The sequence below is a fragment of the Canis lupus genome, chromosome 24 (assembly GCF_048164855.1).
Source record: "Canis lupus baileyi chromosome 24, mCanLup2.hap1, whole genome shotgun sequence".
In the NCBI taxonomy this organism is placed as follows: domain Eukaryota; kingdom Metazoa; phylum Chordata; class Mammalia; order Carnivora; family Canidae; genus Canis; species Canis lupus.
This window is the reverse complement of record NC_132861.1, coordinates 36,752,730-36,776,321: the sequence shown is the minus strand read 5'-3', so window position 1 is coordinate 36,776,321 and position 23,592 is coordinate 36,752,730. Positions and strand designations below refer to the sequence as shown.

Sequence of the window (23,592 nt, the reverse complement as noted above, 5' to 3'; positions counted from 1 at the left end):
CACCGTACACCTGCCTTTGGTGAAACAAGGCCCCAGAACTCCTCCCCTGTCCCTTCCCCACAAGCCATGCAATGTCTAGCAGTACTCTTTTGGCTTCCATTTAAATAGTTCCCAAAAGAATCCTGTGAGTACTCAGAATTATGACCACACTCAAATACTGCTGAAAAAACAACCTTGGTAACATGGCAATTAAAGATTTATTGCATAACAACTTACTTGACACTTGAGAGATGACCTCCCATTTCAAAAGTTTTGAATTTGAGAGCCCCCCGCCCCCACTTCCTGTCCCGCCATCACCAGGTCTGCATCCCAATCCCAGCTGGCCACTGTGGCCTTTTAGTTCATGGGTCTATTACTTTGTTCCTTTTACCAAGTCATCACACTCTTGATCCTTTCAGTGTGTCGTTCCTGGAGGAGCAGCTGCTCTTCCCTTATCCCTTGCCTATGGGGCTGGGTTTTTTCCCTGGTTCAGTGGCAGGAGGCATCTTAGAGCTTAGGAAAGGCTGCCTACAGCAGTGTCTGTGGTTGTTCGACGCCAATGTCACAGCTCCCTTTTCTGTGAGCTTAGCCAACTGCCTCTGGAACAGCGATGGACCACACAGGCTCCATAAGAGTACCTCCTCCTGACTTTGAGGTGGCCCCAGAGGTTTGAATGAATATTCCTTCCTTTAGTCTCACTTTTCTGTCCTGTGAATCTGATTTTGTTCATGACAGCTGGGGTATTCCTGTGCCCAGCCCCTCAAACTGCATACCTAGCCAGCAGCTATGAAGAAAGATTGAACATTGTCCCTTCTGTAGGTCAGAGCTCATGGGAGCTCTGTTGGTAGTGTTGTTCTGGTCTCCTATTGCAAGGGACAGAAGGCTTCTGTGGGAACATGTAGAAGTTCTGCTTGCTCGAAGGCTGAGCTCTGTTCTCTGGGCTCCCGTGCTGCTTTCAGAAGCTAAAGCACTGCCAGTACACCTCTATTGCAATCCTCAGTTTCTCTTCTGTTTCTTTGGTTCAAAAACACTCTTCTGCTTTTCTGGGTCAACTCAGAGTCCCTGCCTTGTTAGCTCTTTGGTCTTTTGCAGTCTTTAGCTTTTTGACTCCCCCGAGAAAGCTTGGGGAAGAACATGTACTACGTTCACATTCTCCATCTCAAGTATCTTGGGGATTAACTATTATGACCCTGCATCAGAGTCCCCGTGACCTGTCTGTGTATCCCTGATTCACAGATTGGATGTCATCAGTGAAAGTGTGGAAAAAAGATGAAACAAGTCTGCTTTCTTACCAAGCCTCTGAAGCATACATTTCTACCAACAAATAAATGCAAATAATGGAAGTAAAAAGCGTAAAGTCAAAATTGCTATGTGTGAGTGCAAATGCATGCAAATTTATTACTACCTGCATCCGTGTGTAGGCATTTTTTTGCGATTCTAAAAGGGAGAACTATAGACTTGTTAATTTTTTAACTGTGAGTAAAGTGGCACAGTGTGGGATTTAGAGTCAGGGTTGGGTTTGAATCCAACCCCACTGGTAAACCTTGGGGAAAATTACCCTCCCTAAGCTCAGTTTTATTTATTTTCTATAAAAATTATGTAATAGTGGCCTTTTAATAGAGTGGTTTTTAAGTTACAATGAAAATAAAGCATTTATTTGGTTCCAGACAGAAAAGTGCTTCTCGCAGAGTATGATCAGCATAAGTGTAACGGGAAGCTGGGCTGACAGTGGCATAAGCAATAAGGATGCTCAGTTATCGCCTGTAATGAGGAGTCTAGAGATAAATGGCTCCAGAGTTGGGTGGCGGCCAAAACATCATCAAGATTTTCTTAGATCTGTTTGTTCTGCTAGCCTCAGTGTTGCAGAGTGGCTGCTACAGCTCAGCTTCATTTTTTCAAATGAGTGTCCAGAGCCATAGCAGGAAGCAAAGTAGATAGCAGTCAAGGAACTTTCTCCTCATTGTGCTCTCAGGGAGGAATACCCTTCAGAAGCCCAAAGAGACTTGCCTCTGTGTCTCTTTGACAGAGCTAGATATAATATTGTCTTATGTGCTTTATCTTAAAAATATATACTGTTCTTTGTTAATAAGCATCTTGTACTTAAGATCTGTCTGAGCTAGTTGAATGAATTAAAGACAAGGTCTTTTATCCTAGACCTAACCCCATGGTCCAGTTGAATTGATCACTTACCACTTGGCTCTTTAAAGGAAAAGATGCTTATTTCTTAGGTCTTATGCATGATATAAAAAAATGACATCCACTGCCTGTTCCTCCTTTGCTCCCACCCCCATCCTAGTGCAGGACATTCACAGTAGGGGCATTTCCCCCTCTTCAGATCGCTGTAGCTAGTGACAGACGTGGTATTAAGAGCTCCTCAGAAAAAAAAAAAAAGAAAAAAAAAAAGAGCTCCTCAGATATGATTCAGCTGTCAAAGTTCCACCAGTAGAGGGTAGAGACGGGAGAGTGGTTGGGTCTCAGGGGCATCCTCGAAAAAAATGGAGCGAGAATGCCAACTCTAGTAACTCCTTGTGTGGCCAACTTCTGACTTAGCTTCTCTGAAGCATTTCTTTTGTTCCCTTGTATTGGAGCAGTCACTGGTCCAACTCCCCAAGAACTGAGGCAGGGGCTAGGCTTTCTTCTGTTTGGCTCATTTACATCTAAGACCCAGTCAGAAAAAAAATGCAGTCTCGATCATCATTGGTCTGACAACTGTATCTTGTGTATTTTTCAGTGTTCTGTGGAAAAATTAAAACCATTCCAATTCTAAGCAGAAAAGTTTAATACAGGAAAATAAGTGTTTATAGACTCTTGGGAAAGCTGGAGGACTAAGTAATAGGTGGAGCCTCCAGGAATTGGGACACTAGAGAACTCCCACCAGAGGAGCTACAAGCTCTCCCATAGTTGGGTGGGTAGAGGATCCGGCTATGGAGCTGTTGAGTTACAGAACACTGCATAGCTGCAGCCCAGTGATAATGAAATCCCCAGTTTCAACTGCCTCTGGGGAACCCCAGAGCTAAAGACTGGACCCTAGGACACCTGAGGAAAAAACCCCACACACAGTGCCTCCTTGGTGCGAGGCATATTTTAACTTAGGATACATCAGTGACCAAAGAGGAAGATCTCTGTCATGAGGGGAACTTTCATCTTAGTGAGGGGGACAGACAATAAGCCTAAGTAAGTTGCATGGTATTTAGAAGGTAACAGGTGCTTATGAATTTGTTTTGAAGATAGGGGGAGTCTAGTTAGGTCATCATGTCACAGTAAGATAAGGAAGTGAACTGGCAGGATCCATAGAAGGTGAGGACAGCTAGAATCAGGAAGGGCAGAGGCAAAGGAAACAGGTTGGAGGTTGGAGCCATAAACAGGAGAGAGAAGGGTAGCAGAGGAGGTATGCAGTGGGTGGTCCAGGTCAGCCAGGGCTTAGGACACTAAGAGGAGTTGGGCTGGATTCTAAGTAAAATGGTTGGCTGTCACAAGTGTTACCTGGGTTTTAAAGGCTTGCTTTAGCTGCCGTGTCAAGGCAAAGGTAGTAGCAGAGACACTAACTTGAAGGCTGCTACAGTCATCCAGCAACAGATGTGGTGTGGACCAGAGTGGGAACAGCAGAGGTGCCAGAAAGTGCTTGGATTCTAAATTTCAAAGGTAGAGCCAGCTTGGTCTGCTGATAGACTAGAGGTGAGGTGTGAGGGAAAGAGAAGAGTCCAACCTTACAGCTTCAGCAGTAGGAAACTGCTGAAGTGGGAGGAAGGTGGCTGCACTTCCACTTTTCACATCTCAGTTCATGGAACCGAACTCCCATCCAGAACTCTGGCACTAGAGATTTGGGGAAATGTATTCCCTTCCTAATCCTAGTTAACAGGTGGCACTACTCACCACAGTTTAAGGTTCCAAAAGCTTTAATAAAAGCTTTCAGTGGGCAGCCTCAGTGGTGCAGCGGTTTGGCGCCGCCTGCAGCCTGGGGTGTGATCCTGACACCCAGGATCGAGTCCCATGTCGGGGCTCTGCGTGGAGCCTGCTTCTCCCTCTGCCTATGTCTCTGCCTCTCTGTGTGTGTGTGTCTCTGTGAATGAATAAATGAAGTCTTTAAAAAAAATAAAAAATTAAAAAAAAAAAGCTTTCAGTGATCATGTTATGCTGTCAATCCAAAGCTAAAGTTCTGATTCATTCCTTCAAAACAGTTTATTCCAAAAACAAAACAAAAAAACAGTTTATTCCAAATGAAAACACAGTATGTAACACTAGCCATACTCCGTGTGGCTCTTAAACTTCTCCCCAGGGCAAGATAATCATAGAAAATCTTTTGGAAATGTCTCAATTATTTTCTTAGGATTCTTTATTAAAAATGGCTTTGCTGAGTCAGTTTTATGACTTTAAATTTTTTTTTTTTTTTAGGTTTTATTTGTTTACTTATTTGAGACAGAGAAAGAACACAAGCAGGGGCAGAGCCAGAAGGAGAGGCAGGCTCCCAGCTAAGCAGGGGGCCAGATGCTGGGCTCGATACCAGGACCCTGAGATCATGACCTGAGCCAAAGGCAGATGCTTAACCAACTGAGCCACCTAGGCACACTAGTTCTATGATGTTTTTAAGGGCTTTGATAGATACTGCCTTCCAGAATGCTCATACCTGTTCACACGCCCATCAACCATGTGTAAGAGTTGTTCATGCATTTATAAAGTTAAATGTATAATCAAAATTCTGTTTTACATTATATAAAAAAAGATGGTGAGTAGCAGATCTGACCCCTACTCAACAGGATAGAAAACTGATGTTCCCAGAAAGGGTTCTTCCCACGAAGAACGTGCTGTTCCCACAGTTGATTATGTGCTTCCCAAAAGTCAGTTGTGTTTTCCCCAGCTCATTTCTGCCAGTTATGTTCACTGCTGTAATTACATAACTCAAACATTCCATAAACTAATAAAATATGAGGGCTAAGAGAAAATATTTTTCATGAAAATAAGATAAATATGTAATTTAATCTTATATAAACTGATGAAATGTAAGTGCTAAAACAAAGTTCTCCTAAACCAAAGTAAACACGAAAGAGGAAAGGTGAGTCAATAAAAAAAAATACTTTTGAATTAAAGTGTTGGCAAGGAAGACCAAAAATGAGGGTAATTGTAAACATCCAGGGTACTTCTGCATTCACATGGCTTCACAAATTCCCTAAGGCTTTGCCATTGCATTCTGCTTTTGAAGAAATCGAAATGTGATCTTAGCCGTGTATTATGGGCATGTGTAGTTTCCATGGAATGCTAATTAGTGGAACCCTACTCAAAGAAAAGGACTTGTCCCTACACCAAAAGACCAGTGGGTAAATATCCCATTTCTAAGTGTCAAGTTAAAATATTTGAAATAGCCATGTTTCTTTCATTAAAAATGTTCCCTCAAAGTATCAGTTAAAATTAGATTCAGGTATGAGAAATGGCTCTCCCCCTCCCCCCCAAAAAAGCAATTTTTTTAACAGATAGAATTTTATTTCTCTCTTGTAAAACTTTAAAGATGCACCGTCTGAGCTGGTATGGTAGCTCACTGCCACAAAGCCCTAAGGGCCTATGGTTCCTTCAGCCTATCTCCCTATGGTGCCTGGGTGTGGATCTCATCCTCATGTTCTAAGCAGAAGAGCAGAGCTCTAGTCATTGCATCCCCACCCCAGGCAACCAGATAAAAGAAAAGTTCATGCCCCCCCCCCTTGCAAAATGACAGGTATGTATATGTATCATATCTCCTTTTAGGGAGGTTCCTGGGAGCAGTCTCATAATATTGATGATTATATATCTTTGTCCAAAAAGTAGAGACATAGTCACCTCTGGGCTTAAAGGAGACCAAGTAATGTGGTCTTCATCTTGAATAAACATACGCCTTTCTAAGATTCAAGGTTCATGATCACGGAAGAAGGAAACAAGATATTGTGGAATGATGAGCAACCTCGGTCACATCTATTTAACTTACTGTAATAATAACTGAACAGGGAAACCTTGGGTGACTCAGTTGGTTAAGCATCCAATTCTTAGTCTCAGCTCAGGTCTTGATCTCATGGTCATAAATTCAAGCTCCATGCTGGGCTCCATGCTGGATGTGGAGTGCACTTAAAAAAAAAAAAAATTATAACTGAATGGCTGCTAGTCCTAGTTGTGCCAGGGAAGAGCTTCCAAGGCACGTCACTTACGTAAGCAAACCCTCAATTGCGTGTGTGGATATCACATGTAGTCATTATAACTACTTCCTTGCATACAGTCTTTGTGCCCTTGCCCTTTCTCTCCTGTCTTATTAATTGGACAAAATCCCACTTTTAGGTAAATCTAAATCTCTGCCTATACTGCATTTCCGCTGAGAGCTTAAACTTGGCTGGAGAAACACCCAGCCAAAGCTGATGGTCTCATTTTAAGACCAATAGTCTACATTTTCCTTGTCTATTTACTTTTCCTCACTCCTGAGAGTGTACAGCTAACCCCTATTCCTGCGTCCTCAAACATGCAACACCTCTCCCCTTCTCACTCTTAGCTGACGACCCTGCTTCTTACTGCACTAAGAAAGTAGAAGCACTTAGAACACATGTTCTCTCTACAGCATCCACAGGTCTATTTGCATCTGTGTCCAGGGGTACAGCCTTGCCTCCTGTTACTACGGATGGACTGTCTTGCCTCTCCCTGAGACCAGACCCTTCCCTGGGGCACTAGATTCCATCCCCTCTTCCCTATTCCAAGGATGTTGCTCCAGCAACGCCCCTAACACAGCACTCCAATTTTCTCCTCTATTAGATCAGTTTCACAGGATATATATAGGCTCTTATGATCCATCTTGAAAACAACAAATTTTCCTTCAAGGTCGAGTTGGCCTCTACTTAATCTTTTTCTCTGCTTCCCTTTGCAGTAAAATTTCTTGAGAGTTGTCTTTACTTGTCTCCAGTTGCTCTCATTCATTCCCTCTTGAACTCATTCCAAACAGCTCAAGGTCACCAGTGACGTCTTTACTGAACAATAGTAAATTTGCAATCCTTACTTGATGGAATCCGGAATTCATTACCACATGTGACACAGTTGAGCACTCCTTCCTTCCTTAAGTACCTTCTTTTCTTGGTTCGGGGTCACTACCCTCACATTGGACGTGCTCCTCATCCTTCCCAGTACTGCCCCATCTCCATACCTCCAAACCTTTAGAGGGTTTCTCCTGTCCTCTCATTCCCTTAGCAATCACATCTGGAATTGGCTTTAAACTCTCTCTGTTTATGACTTTCAATTTATTGTCGACAGTTGGATCTCTCCTGTCTCCCAGTCTTACATCCAACTGCCTACCCTCCCATCTCTTTTTGTATGTCAACTAGGCCGCTCAACCCTAAGCACCAATTTTGGGGAAATATAAGGAGCAAGAAACTTGTTAAAATAAGCCATGAGAGGGATCCCTGGGTGGCGCAGCGGTTTGGCGCCTGCCTTTGGCCCAGGGCGCAATCCTGGAGCCCCGGGATCGAATCCCACGTCAGGCTCCCGGTGCATGGAGCCTGTTTCTCCCTCTGCCTATGTCTCTGCCTCTCTCTCTCTCTCTCTCTCTCTCTGTGTGACTATCATAAATTAAAAAAATAAAAAATAAAAAAAAAAAGCCATGAGAGTCCAGCCAGCAAAGACTTGATTGTGTCTACAGGACAAATTACTCTGTTTCTTCAACAAACAAGTTGTAAGGGGTAAAAGGGAAGAATGAAGGAGGACCCTAGAGGTTAAAAAATTTTAAATGGAATGTCAATCAGTTATGTGATGTATGGATCTGATCTAATAGAGATTATGAGAACTGCAATAACTTCTCAAAACGAAGACTTCCTGCCCTAAGTAAAAATCTTGACCAAACTTCAGCATGGCTTCTAGCAGCTTAAGGCCTCACCCCCAGGACAACCCAGTCCTTCCTAAGTTCCTGTTCGGAAAAACTCAGAGCTGTCAAAAAAAAAAAAAAAAAAAATGCTATTTGTCGTAGCAAACACCTGACATCGACTCCACCTCATTTTCTTCGAGTACTCACTAAAAAGGGCTTGCAATTGTAAATCCTTCCTGGTCCCTTTGAGAGTTATGTATATCCTCTATAACTCCCAAATATCTGTCTCAAGAAAGCCATTTCTTTGAAGTCTAATCAGAAAGGAGAAGTCTTTGGTCTCCCTGTCTCTGGGAGGATAGAATCCTAACTTCCCTAACTGCCAGCTAGCTGACACTGCTGCCCTAATCACATTTACAGTGACCAACTCTTTGTAATTTTCAGCATGAGGCCCTGCTCTACCCCCCTGCCTCCATTCTCCCTTTAAAATGCCCTGTGGTCTCTTCACAAATCAGAATGGAGCTCAGCTCTTTCCTACTGTCAGTAGTTACCGAATAAAATCTGTTTTCACTGCTTTAATACCCAGCTTTATATTTGATTTTTTTTTAAGATTTTATTTATGTATTTTTGAGAAAGCACAAGAGGAAGAGCAGAAGCAGAGGGGAAAGGGCAGAGGGAGGAAGAAAAGCAGGCTCCCGCTGAGCAGGGAGGACCTGAGCTAAAGGCAGGATCCCAGGACCCTGGGATCATGACCTGAGCTGAAGGCAGACACTTAACTGAGCCACCCAGATGCCCCTATCTTTGACATTTCTAACAAATGTGTTAAAAAAAAAAAAAAAAAAAAAAAACTCATGAGGTAATCTTGTATACCTATATATTGACTAGATATGTGATAATATTAAATATTGTTAGTTTTTTTAAGCTATGATAATGGTGTTATGCTTCTGTTTTTCAAAATCTTACTTAAAAAGAATTTATCTGGAATGTTATCACTTCTCACCACACTTGCAGCATTATCACTCTTGACCAAACTAGCATCCTCTTTTGTGGGATTTTTATGACTGCCTCTTGAACAATCTGCTTGCCTCTGCACTGCACCCCCACCCTACCCCACCCCACCACCAGTCTGTTCTCAACACACAGCCAGAGAGATCCTGGTAAAATGTGCCATATCATGCTACATTTATTTCTACCTCATTCTGAGTTAAAGCCAAGTCTGTTCAACCTGCCAAGACCTCATGGATCCTCGCGTTTCCTCTGTGATCTCAATCAACTCCAGCTGCACAGGCCTTGCTACTTTTGAAACAAAGCTGGCAGACTCCAGCTTTAGGGTCTTGGTGTTATTTCGCCCCTGCCTAGAACCCACCTCCCTGGATCTCTTCACCTCCCATATCCTCAATCCTTCAGGTTGCTGAGACTAAGTAACCTTACCTCACTACAGAAATTAGCAAGGCCCCACCCCTGACATTCCCAGTGCCCCTTTTCCTGATTCCTTTTTTCCATAGCATCTACCACCCTCGGACATGTTTTTATTTCCTTTTTTTTTTTTTTTTTTTTTTTGGCCTGATACTCCCCCCTAGAACGTAAGCTATGTGACAGTAGAAACTGTTTTGTTCATTACTGTATCCCCAGAACTTGAAATAGTTCCTTGCGCATAACAGGCACCAAATGAATGTTTGTTGAAAGAAGGAAAAAATGGCTATTACTAATGTAGGTTGTATGTGCTAAAGAATTATTCCACATTTCTGAGCAATTGCAAGAAAGTACTTTGCAAGTCTCACTTCCTCCCAAGGGAAGAATGTCCCTCACTTTTCTGGAGAGAAGAAAGGATCTCATTGACCTTGTGGGCAGAGCTTTGGGCCAAGTCAATGTACTGTTCCAGTGGCTTTCACTACTGCGTGTGTAATTGGCATTTGTGTTTTCCATGAACGCACTGTGAATGCTCATAAATGTCCAAAGGGATTAGATCAATTGGGAATTCTGCATCAGAGAAGTGCTAGCATTTTGGGGACTCCACAACCTTATGACCCCTTTAAGCTAAAAGTCTCTCTGATTGATCAATTTCCTGATTGATCACTTTCCAGGGAGGCTGCCTCCACCAGGAGTTGCCTCCCTCCTGTGGCTAAGAGGTACACCTCTTTTGAAAAGCAGCTCTTAGTATCTCTTGGGTTCTTGTCAGATCTGAACACCTGATAGTGCTAAAACACACTCCCATCGAGGCCTTGTGACTGTTATCCTGAGAGGGTAGGTTAACTTATTAGACTCAACAACTAATAATGTGGGAAGGGACCTGACGAGCCTCACTTGTCTGATGGAAATGGTATATTCAAGTCTGCAGCTGCCTGGCCTTGGTGGCATTTTCAGCTTTACATGAAGAAGAGGCAGCTCTCCCTTTGGAGGAAAGGTTATCCTCCACTCCATAGCTGAAGCAAAGCCATTTGCTCAGCAGGGCTCTCAATCCACAGAGCTTCCCCTAAATGCCTGGGTCCAGTGCGCTGATGGTCTGGCTCAGCTGAAACCCGTCGTGTCCACTGGGCTGCTGTGGCTGGTCAGCGTCGGTGCCAGATACGTGGAATGGAAAACAGATGTGCTCACTCCTCTCCGTGGTCAGAACTCAAAGCCATCCTCACAGCTCCAGCCAGTGCTCCCTGATGAACCTTGTTACATTTTTTTACTGCCTCTTGGGCCGTTGACAATGTCCTAGCTGTTTGGTCTGCCACTTGGAAAACTACAGACTGGCAGATTCTTCCCTCTTTGGGAGCATGAACCATGGAAACAAATCATGGCTACTGATGGAACTGTTTGGGTCACTCGTGTACGTGCTCATGATGAGGGCCCATCATCTGAGACCAACCCAAGTCAAGCTGCAGATCCAGCCTGCATGGCTCAGATAGCCACTTTGCTGCCTGGACCCATCATTAAACCAGACATGCAGCACACCCACAGGCTTAGACTGGGCATTGGGTAAAGACTATTTCAGATGCACTGGCCATTACTGCATGCCAGGCCCGCCACTCATGATAAAAGTTGAACTGTTTGTCTCTTGGAAGGGGAGGCCCCCTTGCACAGGGTGAGGCAGTTGAGTCCATGGGACATTTGATCCCCTCCTGGGGCTACTGGTAGTGGCTCACCACTGTTGATCATTTTTCAGGCTGTAATATTGCCTCCATGTTGAGTCTAGCTCCTTGTAGCACTTGAAACTGTTTTTGTTGTATTTCTGGCTTTCCGGATATTTGCAGTCTGACCACGATGCATCTTTGACTGCAGTGGGCTGTCAAGCTGCTCAAGGTATTCGATGGACCTTCCTACTATCCACCATCCACAGGCGTCTGGGATTGTGGAGCCTTGGAATGCATTCTTCAAAAATCAACTCAAAATGATTTCTGACCCTTCCTCCATCAGCTCCTCCTGGTTCAGGTGTGTTAGTAAGGCAGTGTGGTCACTAAATTTGACTGTTTTAGAAAGCAATAATTTCTTCTTGGCCACTCCCTGATACTAATCAGGATGAAAAGGTGGCATGTTATACAGACCTGTTTTGAGAATTTAAGATTCCCTGGTACATGCAACGTTTCTTTCTTTCTCCCAAAGGCAACCCCAGCAGACCTGGTAGCTTCATCCTCTGCTGGCTGCCCAGACACAAGGGAGCCTATGAGATTCACATTTAATGCTGATTATCAAGTTTTTTAAAATATTAACTTGTGGGACACTTGGGTGGATCAGTGGTTTGAGTGCCTGCCTTTGGCTCGCGTTGATCCCAGGTTCCTGGGATCGAGTCCCACATTGGGCTCCCTGCATGGAGCCTGCTTCTCCTCCCTCTGCCTGTGTCTCTGCCTCTCTTTCTGTGTCTCTCATGAATAAATAAAATCTTAAAAATAAAATAAAAATATTAACTTGTTATACAGTTTATTAACATTTACACTATTAAGGAATATCAAGTATGACAATCTGATTTTGATTTTTCCCTCCAAGAATTTTGTGCCCCAAACTAAACAATTCTGTGTGAGACCCAGACCACCACACACCAGCATGCTGTAGTAGCAAGCCTATGGACCACCAGATAATATTTTAAATATTAAAGGGAAGCACAGTGATATTCGACATCTGAGGGAAACTGTGTGAACTACTAGTACAAGGTGGATTGTGCTTCCAACATGGGATATTATCCTATTAATAATGTCATAGTGGGATCCCTGGGTGGTGCAGCGGTTTGGCGCCTGCCTTTGAACCAGGGCGCGATCCTGGAAACCCGGGATCGAATCCCACATTGGGCTCCCGGTGCATGGAGCCTGCTTCTCCCTCTGCCTATGTCTCTGCCTCTCTCTCTTTCTCTCTCTGTGACTGTCATAAATAAATAAAAATAAAAAAAATAATGTCATAGCATTGCAAAGTTGGATTTTCTGCAGTTGCTGTGATAAAAAGCACTTACTGGGTGAACATCAATGTGGAATCAACGAGCATGGCAGTACCCAGTCTGATGCCAAGGTTTGAGAACTCATACAGCACCTAGCACATCCCATTAGCAAGTAATGATAGTTACTTAAAAATAGAATAACAGTATTATTTTTCTTTCAATTTATGTGTATTATTTTTTCAAATGGCTATACAGCGGTGACAACATAAATATGTATTAAGATATCTGGACCTGATAAATTAATAATGGGATCGTTAGGTGTTTCCTTTGTCCCGAGTTGATGTGAAAGAAATTATTCAGGCACTAGGAACAGAACTGCTTAAATTTTTTAAAAACACCTTTGTCCCTCTTGTACTTGATCCTTCTGGACAAATGGTCTGGATGTGACAAATAGTAAGTTTATAGTTACTGGAATGGAACAGAGTGGAGGGAGAATAATGAATTAGGCACCAGGGAGGGAGCACTTCAGTCCCCTGGAAGGTGTAGGAGAGGGTAGGATGTTAATCATCTTTGTCTTCCAGAACTGCCTCTCGACCTTCCCCATAAAGGAAAGCACCCTGCTTCGCGCCACCTGTTGCAAGCCCTTGACACTGAACTGACTGCTGAGGTGGCCTTCTGTTCCATCACCATTCTCTTCCATCTTAGCTAGGGTCTATCAGAAAAAGCAGAAGCAGGTCCTAGTTTCTGCCCCTTCCACACAAAACACCCATCAGCACCTCTGGATATCACCATCATTCCCCTAGTCATTGATCAGTCATTTCATTGAATGGATGGACAAATGCCACTTGGTTGGTGGTGTAGACAGGTAAAGACTGACTGACCCCTAGCAGTCCTTCCAAAAACAAGGGCTAGACTCAATTCTTGGAAGAACACTAAGACCCAGAAGGATCACACAGAAGGATCACAATCCTGCGGGGAGGACACAGTGGAGATAGTGTCAACCCATACCCCTGACTGATATAGGGTCCTACTTGGGGGCCCAGCAATTGTAAATCATGCTGTTTTTTTTTTTTTTTTTTTTCCAGGAGCACCATGAACACCTTTGGTACATGGAAGCCAGGCATTAACTTGCCTGCTTCTCCAAATCATGGTGACTTGCACTTTATGGTGAGTGGTAAGACACCATAAGAACACCAGTAGATCATGTGGCTCTTAGATCTCTGCAGATTCCTTCAGAATGAGGCTATTCTTTATTACTTGGAGATAACTAGCTTGTTATTTGTATGGATTCTGTGGGGAGTTATCCTCACAATAGGAGTTGTCCTGTGAGAGGAAGTGCTATGAAATTTGTCTCTGAATTTAGCTAAAGTGATCAATGATACCACCTTGACCCTGGAAGGTATTCAGATCAGAACCCTGTCTTTCCAGTTCTTGACAAAAGTTCTGTTAGAATAGCACCTGCTACATAATAAACTCTATATGAATATTTGTTAAACAACAAGTACATAAAACCAATAAAGCCTGTGATCTGTGTTATTCCAGTTTTCTCTAACCTTCCTGAATTTTTTTGGTTTGCTTGTTCAATTACTGAGAGATGTATATTGTCAACTTCCAGTTTGTTGGTGGATTTTTCTATTTCTCTTTGTGTTCATCAGTTCTTGTTTTACATATTTTGATGCTGTTATTAAGTGTATATAAATTGAGAATTGTTAAAACTCCAGAATCCTTCATCATTAATTGACCCACTTTTTCTCTAATAATACTTTTGCTTTAATAATACTTTTGCTTTAAAGTTATTTTGTGTGAAGTTGATACAGCAGCACCAACTTTTTTCTTTTTTTTTAGCATTTGACTTTCAGTCTTTCTCTATTATTATGTTTTATGTCAATCTCTAATATTAATCAAATGCTGTATCACTGGATTTTGTATTTTAAATCTAGCCTAATAATCTTTGCATTTGGAAAGTTAAGTTCATTTATATTTGTCATCATTACTAATACTGTTCGATTTATTTCTACCACGTATTTTGTGCCTTCTCTTTGTCCAGATTTTTCTGTGATTTATTTTTTTTCTTTCTTGACTTTTTGTTTGGATTGATTTTTTTTCTCCTTTTTCCTCATACTTATTGGGAATTTATGCATTTTATTTCTTTCTTAAAATAGGACTAGCACATGATCCATAAGATCCAGCAATTCCATATACATACATATATATTATTCAAATATAAAAAAAGAAGTCCTGCCATTTGTGATGACATGGATGGAATTGGAGGGTATTATGCTAAATGAAATAAGTCAGACAGAGAAAGACAAATACCATACGATCTCACATGTGCAATCTAAAAAATAAGCAAAGGGCCTGGGTGGCTCATTTGGTTAACTGTCTACCTTCAGCTCAGGTCATGATCCCAGGATCCTGGGATTGAGCCCCACATCAGGCTCCCTGCTCATTGGAAAGTCTGCTTCTCCCTCTCCCTCTGCCACTTCCTCTGCTGTGCTCTCTCTCAAATAAATAAGTAAAATCTTTAAAAACAAACAAAATAGGCTCATAGATACAGAGAACAGATGTGATTGCCAGAGGCAGAGGGGTTGGTGGTTAGGAGAAATGGATGAAGAGTGTCAAAATGTACAAACTTCAAATTATCAAATAAATAAGTCATGGGATGTACAATATTCTGATTATAGTTAATAATACTGTATTGCATATTTGAAAGTTGCTAAGAAAGTAAATCTTAAGTTCTCATCACAAGAAAGAGAAATTATTTTTTGTGATTATGTAAGGTGACAAATGTTAGACATTGTGTAATCATTTCAGTGTCTACAAATATCAAATCATTATGTTGTACACCTGAAATTAATATAATGTTTTATGTCAATTATACCCCAATTTTTAATTAAAATTTAAATTGTATGTTAATTATACTTCAATAAAAATATTATTATTATTATTATTTAAATATTTAATTTATTTATTCATGAGAGAGACACAGGCAGAGGGAGAAGCAGGCTCTCTGCAGGGAGCCTGATGTGGTACTTGATCCCGATACCCCAGGATCATGCCCTGAGCTGAAGGGGATGGATGCTCAACTGCTGAGCTACCCTGGTGTCCCGTTATTTTTTTTTAGAGAGAGAGAGAGTATGCAGGGTAGGGGAGAAGTACAGAGGGAGAGAGAGAGAATCTTAAGCAGGCTCCATGCAGGATCTTATGACCCTGGGATCATGACGTGAGCCAAAATCAAGAGTCAGACACTTAACTGAGCCACCCAGGCACCCCCAATAAAAAATATTTTTTAAAATTTTAATATGCATACTTACAGAGTGCAGAATTATTATTACCCTCCTCCAGAATTTTATAATGCTTTCATTCTAATTACCTCTCTCTTGATTTATATGTTATTTTTCTTAACCTTCTGGCTCTACTTTTTTTTTTAAACTTCACTGTATTGGACCCCTCTATGCCTCATTACAGATCCTCTCAGCTTTCTCTCTCCTTATATAGCCAGCTTTGTGGTGATCATCTCTGTGGGCACTCACCAGGTCTACACAGATTGAATCTGATAATGTCTAGCTTCAGGCTTGTCCTCTGCATCTCCTGCCTATCCTGAGGCATCTGTGTTGATGCCAAGAAATAGAAGAGCACGGAAACCATGGTGCACCTAGAATATATAAGGCTCTTTGAGGTGAGCCTTCAACCAAGGGAAAGGAGAGAATCAATGGATACGTGCATCCCACTTGCTTTCCCCGGGAACATTCTCCAGGATAAGTAGTCGCGATATGTACTTCATATGGTTTCTCAAATGGTCCTGAGTGATGGAGCAACCAGACCTTTGTAGCTGTGGCCAAATTAATCATATATCCTTGAATGAATTCTCCTACCCTACATCATTCCTACATCCCTCACTCTTGTTCCCTGGGATCACACACACACCAGTAAAATCCTTGCACTTAAACTTATCTTAGACTCTGCCTTCTGAGGAATCGATGTTGAGCTACCCACATTGTTATTACTATTTTATTTAGCCAAGTACTTTACTTATGATTCTTTTTTCATCTCAAATTTTTCCTCTGGGGTCATTTTTCTTCATTTTAGTGTTTTGTTGGAGGTAAATCTCTCTTTTATATTTGTCTCATGTTTAACTTTCTCTTGTTCTGGAAAGAAAATTTCACTAGGTATGCAATTTCTAGGTTGACAACGATTTGTTCTTGTTGTTTTCCTTTAACTTTTTGGGCTTGTGGTTATATTATACCACTGTCTTCCAGGCTTTTTCTATTGAGCCAATTTTCTTTCATTTGTAGGGAATGTGTTTTGTCTTTTTTATTTTTATTTCTTTGCCGGGGGTTGGGGGTATGTGTTTCTTCTTAGATCTTTTCTTTGGCTTTGATATTGTGCAGTACAACTATGATGTTATGTGTAGATTTTTACTTTTCTGTTTGAGATTCCTTGGGCTTTCTGATTCTAAAGATTTGTATCCATCAATTCTGAAGAATTCTCAGCCATTTAACTCTTTAAATATTCTCTTTCCTCTTTATTTTTTTTTAAGATTTTATTTATTCATGAGAGACAGAGAGAGAGGCAGAGACACAGGCAGAGGGAGAAGCAGGCTCCATGTAGGGAGACCAATGTGGGACTCGATCCTGGGACTCTGGGATCATGCCCTGAGCTGAAGGCGGATGCTCAACCACTGAACCACCCAGGCATCCCTCTGCTTGTTTCCTAATGTGTATATTTTAAAACAGCTTTTTAAGGTGTATGTTACATATCATCAAATTGATCCTATTCAAGTTTACAATTCAATAATTTTTGGTAAATTTATCGAGTAGTACAGACATCACTATGAATCAATTTTAGAACATTTTCATCACCTTAATGAGATCCCTTAGGTCCATTAATACTTACTCCCAGCCGTAGGCAACTGCTATTCTACGCTCTACCTCTACCCATTCGTCTTTTCTAGACTTCTCATATAAATGGAATCATACAATATGTGGTGTGATTCACTTAATGTTTTTGAGGTTCATCCATGGCATATAGCATAGTTTGTTCCTTTTTACTGCTGAATTTATCCATTGTTTAGATATTCCACATTTTGTTTATCCATTCATTCACCAGCTGATGGATATTTAGGTTGTTTTTAAGGTCTGTTTCTCATCAGTAATGCTGCTAGGAATATTTGCATGCATGCTTTGTGTGGACATATGTTTTCATTTCTCTTAGGTAGTTACCAAGAAGTAGAATTTTTGATTCTTACAGTAATTTTTGTTAAAATTTTTGAGAAACTGCCAAATGTTTTCCTAAGTGACCACACCACTTTACATTCCCAGGAGCAATGTATTACAGTTCTGGTTTTGCCACATCTGTTTTGTGTCAGTCTTAGCCTATTGATAGTGGTGCTATCAGCTAGGAATGCCTGGGGGCACTCACCTGGCATTTATTGTACTACTTGTGGCAAGCCCCCACAGACATTTCCCTGACCAGAGCCAATGTTTTGACTGGACCAACCTTTATGGTTCTTAGGATTGTAAGACCCATCTCAGCAACAACCACTGGGGGACTTTGAAAAAAAACAAAGCTTATTACTCACAAATCCTGGAGGGTACACAGCATGCCTGAGGGCCACACAGCAAGGTCAAGAGAAGAGAAAGGAAGGAGAGAGATGGGGTAGGCGTGGGAACCTGGCATTCTGCCTTTATTAGGATCTAGGGTGGGGTGCTGGGGTTTTGTGGGTTTGCTCTTTATTTGATGAATTTAAAACATAGGAGTATGGGGTGTCTGGCTAGCTCAGTGGAGTGTGAGACTCTTGATCTCAGGGTTGTGAGTTTGAGCCCCACACTGGGTATAGAGATTACTTAAAATCTTAGGGGTGCCTGAGTGGCTCAATCAGTTAAGTGTCTGCCTTCAGCTCAGGTTATGATCCCAGGCTCCTGGGATCAAGCTCCACTTCAGGCTCCCTGGTCAGTGGGAATTCTGCTTCTCCCTCTCCCTCTCCCTCTGCCCCTCCCTCTGGCTTGTGCTCTCTCTCATTCACACTCTAAAATAAATAAATAAAATCTTTTTCATGGGGATCCCTGGGTGGCTCAGCAGTTTGGCACTTGCCTTTGGCCCAGGGCGCAGTCCTGGGGTCCCGGGATCGAGTCCCGCATCGGGCTCCTGGCATGGAGCCTGCTTCTCCCTCCTCCTGTGTCTCTGCCTCTCTCTCTATCATGAATTAAAAAAATAAAATCTTTTTCAAAAAATTAAAAAACAACAAAACAGAAGAGCAGAAAATAAGGTGTGGGAAGGGAAAAGTGGAGGCATTTAAGAAATCATAGTTCTACAATGTTTTCTTTTTAAAGATTTTACTTATTTATTCATGAGACACAGAAAGAGAGAGGCAGAGACATAGGCAGAGGGAGAAGCAGGCTCCATACAGGGAACCTAACGTGGAACTAGATCCCAGTACTCCAGGACTACACCCTGAGCTGAAAGCAGATGCGCTTAACCGCTGAGCTACCCAGGTGTCCCTCCATAAGGCTTTCTAAAGGGGAACTTCATGGATGGAGTTGGCTGGCTCCTTACCTAGTTGTTTAGGTGGTAATATGTTTGTTTGAGAAGCATGTCTTTGAAATGGGCACCTCAACAATCAAAAGCTTAATGTCAGGCACTGCACTTACACTTCAACATCCTTGTTGACATTTATTATTGTATTAGTCAGCTAGGGCTGCCCTGGCAAAATACAAATAGGAGGGGTGGTGAGGGTGGTGCTTCTTTCATCCAGTCTATTTATTTCTCACAGATTTGGAGGTGTAGAAGTTTGCAATCAAGGGGCACCTGAGTGGCTGAGTAGGTTAAGCAGCCTGCTCTTGACTTTGGCCCAGGTCATGATCTCAGGGTCCTGGGATTGAGCCCCATGCCAACTTTGTGCTCAGTGTCTGCTGGTGATTCTTTCTCTCCCTCTGCCCCTGCCCCCTCATGTGCTCTCTCTTTCTCAAATAACTCTTTTTAAAATTTATTTTTATTTTTTAGAAGAATTTTATTATTTATTTATTTATTTATTTATGAATGAGAGAAAGAGAGAGAGTGCACACAGAGGGAAAGGGAGAAGCAGACTCCCCGCTGAGCAGAGACCTGGACACGGGGCTCCAACCCAGGACTCTGAGATCACGATCTGAGCCGAAGGCAGATGCTTAACCAACTGGGCCACTCAGGTGCTCCTCAAATAAATAAATCCTTAAAAAAAAAAAAAAAAAAAGAAGGAAAGAAAGAAGTCCATGATCAAGGTGCTGGCAAACTCAGTTTCTGGTGGGAGCCTTCCTTGACTTATAGACAGCCACCTTCTTGCTGTGTCCTCACAGGGCCTTTCCTCTTTGCTCACATGGAGAGAAAAAAGATCTCTGGTGTCTCTTCCTCTTCTTAATCTTATCAGAATAGGGCCCCTATCCTTATGACTTCATTTAACCTTAATTACCTCTGTCCTGTCTCCAAATGCAGTGACATTCGGAGTCAGGCTTCAACATATGAATCTAGGGAGAGCAAAATTCAGTCCATAATTTCTGCCCTGTGGATTCCCAACATTTATGTCCTTCTCACAGGCAAAATACATTCACTTCATCTCAGTATCCCTCCCCCAAGGTTTTAACCCATTCTAGCATTAACCCCAGTCCAAAGTCTCATCAGGATATTATCTAATCAGATATAGGTGACAACTGATGTTTGATTCATATTCCTCTCCAGCTGTGAACCTTGAAGAAGAAACAGCTTTGCCTCCCAGGCTGTGGTGGGAGTGCCAGTCCTGATGATCTCTGAGCCACCTTTGGGGTTATTCTTCCCTCTTCTTAAAGGATAAAGCATGCTGAATAGCTCTATTGTCCTGTCTTCTAGAGTCCCAGAAATCCAAAAGCCTTCCTTTCATCCAGTCTCTTCCTTTTGGTCCAAACTGGCAGTGTCTCTGCTGGTATAATCCTATCTTTACTCCTAGCTTCTGCTGAGATAGCTGATTATCCCCATGGTTAATCATAGATAATCTCCTAATGGGGTGGATCATCTAGCTACACCCTTGATGTTCTCTCTAGAACAAGCTTTCTCATTTTTGCAATATGGATAGGTTGAGAACTTTCCAAGTCTTCAAGTTTTGGTTCCTTTTTGCTTAATTTTATCTTTTTTAAATCTCTTTCCTCTCACAACTTACTAGAAGCAGGAAGGAGAAGCCAGGTCTCACTTTCAACATTTTGCTTAGAAATCTCAACTAAATAAACAAGTTTATTGCTTATGAGTTCAACCTTCTATAAAATACTAGACCACAATTCAGCCAGGTTCTTTGCCACTTTATAACAAAGATCATCTTTCCTTCAGTTTCCATTAACATGGTCCTCATTTCATCTGAGAACTCACCAGAAGCACTTTTATTTTTTTTTAAAGATTTTATTTATTTATTCATGAGAGACACAGAGACATAGACAGAAGGAGAAGCAGGCTTCCTGAGGGAGCCCAATGTGGGACTCGATCCTGGGATGGGGATCACGCCCTGAGCCAAAGGCAGATACTCAACCACTGAGCCACCCAGGCGTCCTGCTGTCTTATTTATTATAGGCATTCTAGAGAATATGAAATGATATCTCATTGTGGTATTATTACACATCCCTAATGACTAATGATATTGAGCATATTTTCATGTGCTTGTTAGCCATTTGTATATCTTTTTTTTTTCCATTGTATATCTTCTTAGGTAAAAGATCAGTTCAATTATTTACCCTCCACTTTTTTTTAAGTTTTTATTTATTTATTTGAGAGAGCAGGGGCAGGAGGAGGGAGAGGGGCAGAGGGAAAAGCAGAGCCTATCCTCGCTGAGCCTGGGATAGATAGGATTGTGACCTGAGCCCAAGGCAGACAACTGACTGAGCCACCCAGGCACCTCACCCTCCACTTTTTTATTGAGGTGTTTTATCTCCGAATTGAGCCTCATCTGTAATTTTTTATGTGCACTCACGTGTATTTTACATTTAAATTACAAATAACAAAAGAACAGTTCACCCATTTTATTGATCCTAATGTGTTTTGTGATTTATTCATTTTTCTTGTGAGCTCATATTTATGACATTGTTTATGGGAGGTTTGGGGCCAGGTTGAGGCCATATTTCTCCTTGGAGGATCTGTATTTACCTCTATCTGGACCCCAGAGGCACTACTGACATAGGTCTGCTTCCAATTAAATCCTCCCTGTAGTTTCTAGGCCAAATAGGCAATGTAATTTTCTGCCCTTGATCTTGATGTGGCTGTGGTGATTTTATTTTCTGAACAAAAATAATATGGAAATGTGGTCAGAATGGAAGTAGTTATGGGGACAAAGGGCCAGACTATTTGAAGTCATGACTGCCTGGGAAAATCCAGATTGCTTATAGTTACAGGGTCATCCTTACCCTGAGCTTTAAAGCCTGGTAGGGCCAAGTGGACAGAATTTGGCAGTATGAAAATATCATTCATAATTTAATTTTAAATACTTAAAACAGTAGATGTATGCGTGCTGTTTTTAATCAGTATCCTAAAGATGGTTAATTAACAACTGAAGTACCCTGATTGGGAATAGAAACTCCTGGAGAGGTTGATTAGCTTTTTGAAAGATTCTAAGCAGATGCCCATACTTTAGAGAGCTTCAACCATCTTTATCGCCACTCAGCACTGAGATCATATGGATTTTTCTTTGGTGAATAAGTAGTATTTATAACGTATGGATTAGCTAGAGACACTGTTCCGAGACCACCTACTCTTGCATGACAAGATATAGAAAACTAGGGAAACCTAGATCCACCCTTTGTAATGCATATTACCATTACTCTTTGTAATGGTGCTCTTGGTTTATATTCCAAAACTGACGGCCTCAGAACATTACCTGAGAATTACTGTTGTGAAGATCTTCTGAATCCTGCCCCGAAGATACGGTTTCCTGAGCATGGAATGAATCTTTCATGCAAAGTTTGGTCAAAATACCTAAAAGAACAGGGAACTGGGAATTTACCAAGGTTACAAAACAATTTGCATTACTTTTTTGGAGTGCACTTGCTACTGATGTTTGCATGGGCCACAAAATTCTGCCTACTATATACCTTAAAAGAACATAACATTGTAACATTGAAAGGTAGGAAGGTTGTAGAGTAGAAGAACTTAAAATGTAAAACAAATACATCCACAAAGAGTAAAGGTATATTTTGTCAATTAGATCCCTGCTTTGTAAATCGTCCTGCTCCAATACTTTTCAAATACTATTCTTTTTTTTTTTTTTTTTTTTCAAATACTATTCTGATTTGAGGAGAGTCCTTGGATGTATGGATTAAAACAAGGTATGAGATATCTAAGGTTTGGAAAAGCCTTCTGTAGTGCAATTCCATGCAGAGCATTTACATGTCTCTATAGCATCTGCCGTGGTTTCTTGAAGCTTGACCCCAACCACATCCTAAATCCTGGAGTTGACAAGGGATGTAGTTATTTGCCAAAATATTTGGAAAGAGGGAGAGTTCTATTTCTTTGGGTGAAAATATTCTATAATTGAAAATTAACCACCAACACTTTTATATAGTTGGGAGAAAGCTTTTCTTGGTTTACAGATTCAGATATCAATAAATAATAACAGTGGGGACACCTGCGTGGCTGAGTGGTTGAGTGTCTGCCTTCAGCTCAGGGCATGATGCTAGAGTCCGGGGATCGAGTCCCACATCAGGCACTCTGCCATGGGGCCTGCTTCTCCCTCTGCCTGTATCTCTGCCTCTGTGTGTGTGTGTGTGTGTGTGTGTCTCATGAATAAATAAATAAAATTTTAAAAATTAAAAATAAATAAATAATAACAGTATGCAACATCTATTGCAGGCAATCCTTTCCTTGAGGTACATAATTCATATACATCATCTCATTAATATAAGTACATTTCCATACAACCCTAGGAATGGATGCTTTCATTCCTATTTTATATATAAAGAAAGTGAGGTGCAGAGATCACATAGGTATCTGAATGTAAACTCAAGCTTACCCTTGCCGAGTCTCTACCTATATTCCTATATCCTCTAGCTGGGATGGATGGGGCAAGTCCATTTCATGATGAGCGGGACACCTGGGTGGCTCAGCAGTGGTTGAGCGTCTGCCATTGGCTCAGGTTGTGATCCGGCTCCCTGCATGGAGCCTGCTTCTTCCTCTGCCTGTGTCTCTGCCTCTCTCTCTCTATCATGAATAAATAAATAAATAAATAAATAAATAAATAAATAAATAAATAAATAAATAAATCTTTAAAAAAAACTTTTTTTTTTCATTATGAGCCAACTTTTCCTACTGGAGTTACCCGCAGAACAGAGTCGAGACCCTAGAAACAGCATTTAACGCTTAGGCTTACTCCTAACTTCCGGGCCCCCATTTCAAGCACTCTTTAAGGATGAACCCTCTATAGAACGAAGCTGCTAGAAAGGGAGCGGGCCTTTTCACAGACGAGCCAATGAGGTGGCTGCATCCC

General features: G+C 41.6%; 1 long non-coding RNA gene across 2 annotated transcripts; it reads right to left on the bottom strand.

Moving 5' to 3' along the window:
- Positions 1-157: 157 nt before the first annotated feature.
- LOC140616034 (uncharacterized) lies at positions 158-23,539 on the bottom strand. 2 transcript variants are annotated; one of them, XR_012016533.1, is made up of 5 exons: positions 23,425-23,539; positions 23,119-23,306; positions 21,988-22,085; positions 5,930-6,065; positions 158-2,714 (listed from the first exon to the last, which is right to left on the bottom strand). It is a non-coding gene; the product is annotated as an uncharacterized lncRNA (long non-coding RNA). The 2 variants fall into 2 exon arrangements; XR_012016534.1 differs by lacking the exon at positions 5,930-6,065.
- Between the last annotated feature and the right edge of the window lie 53 nt (positions 23,540-23,592).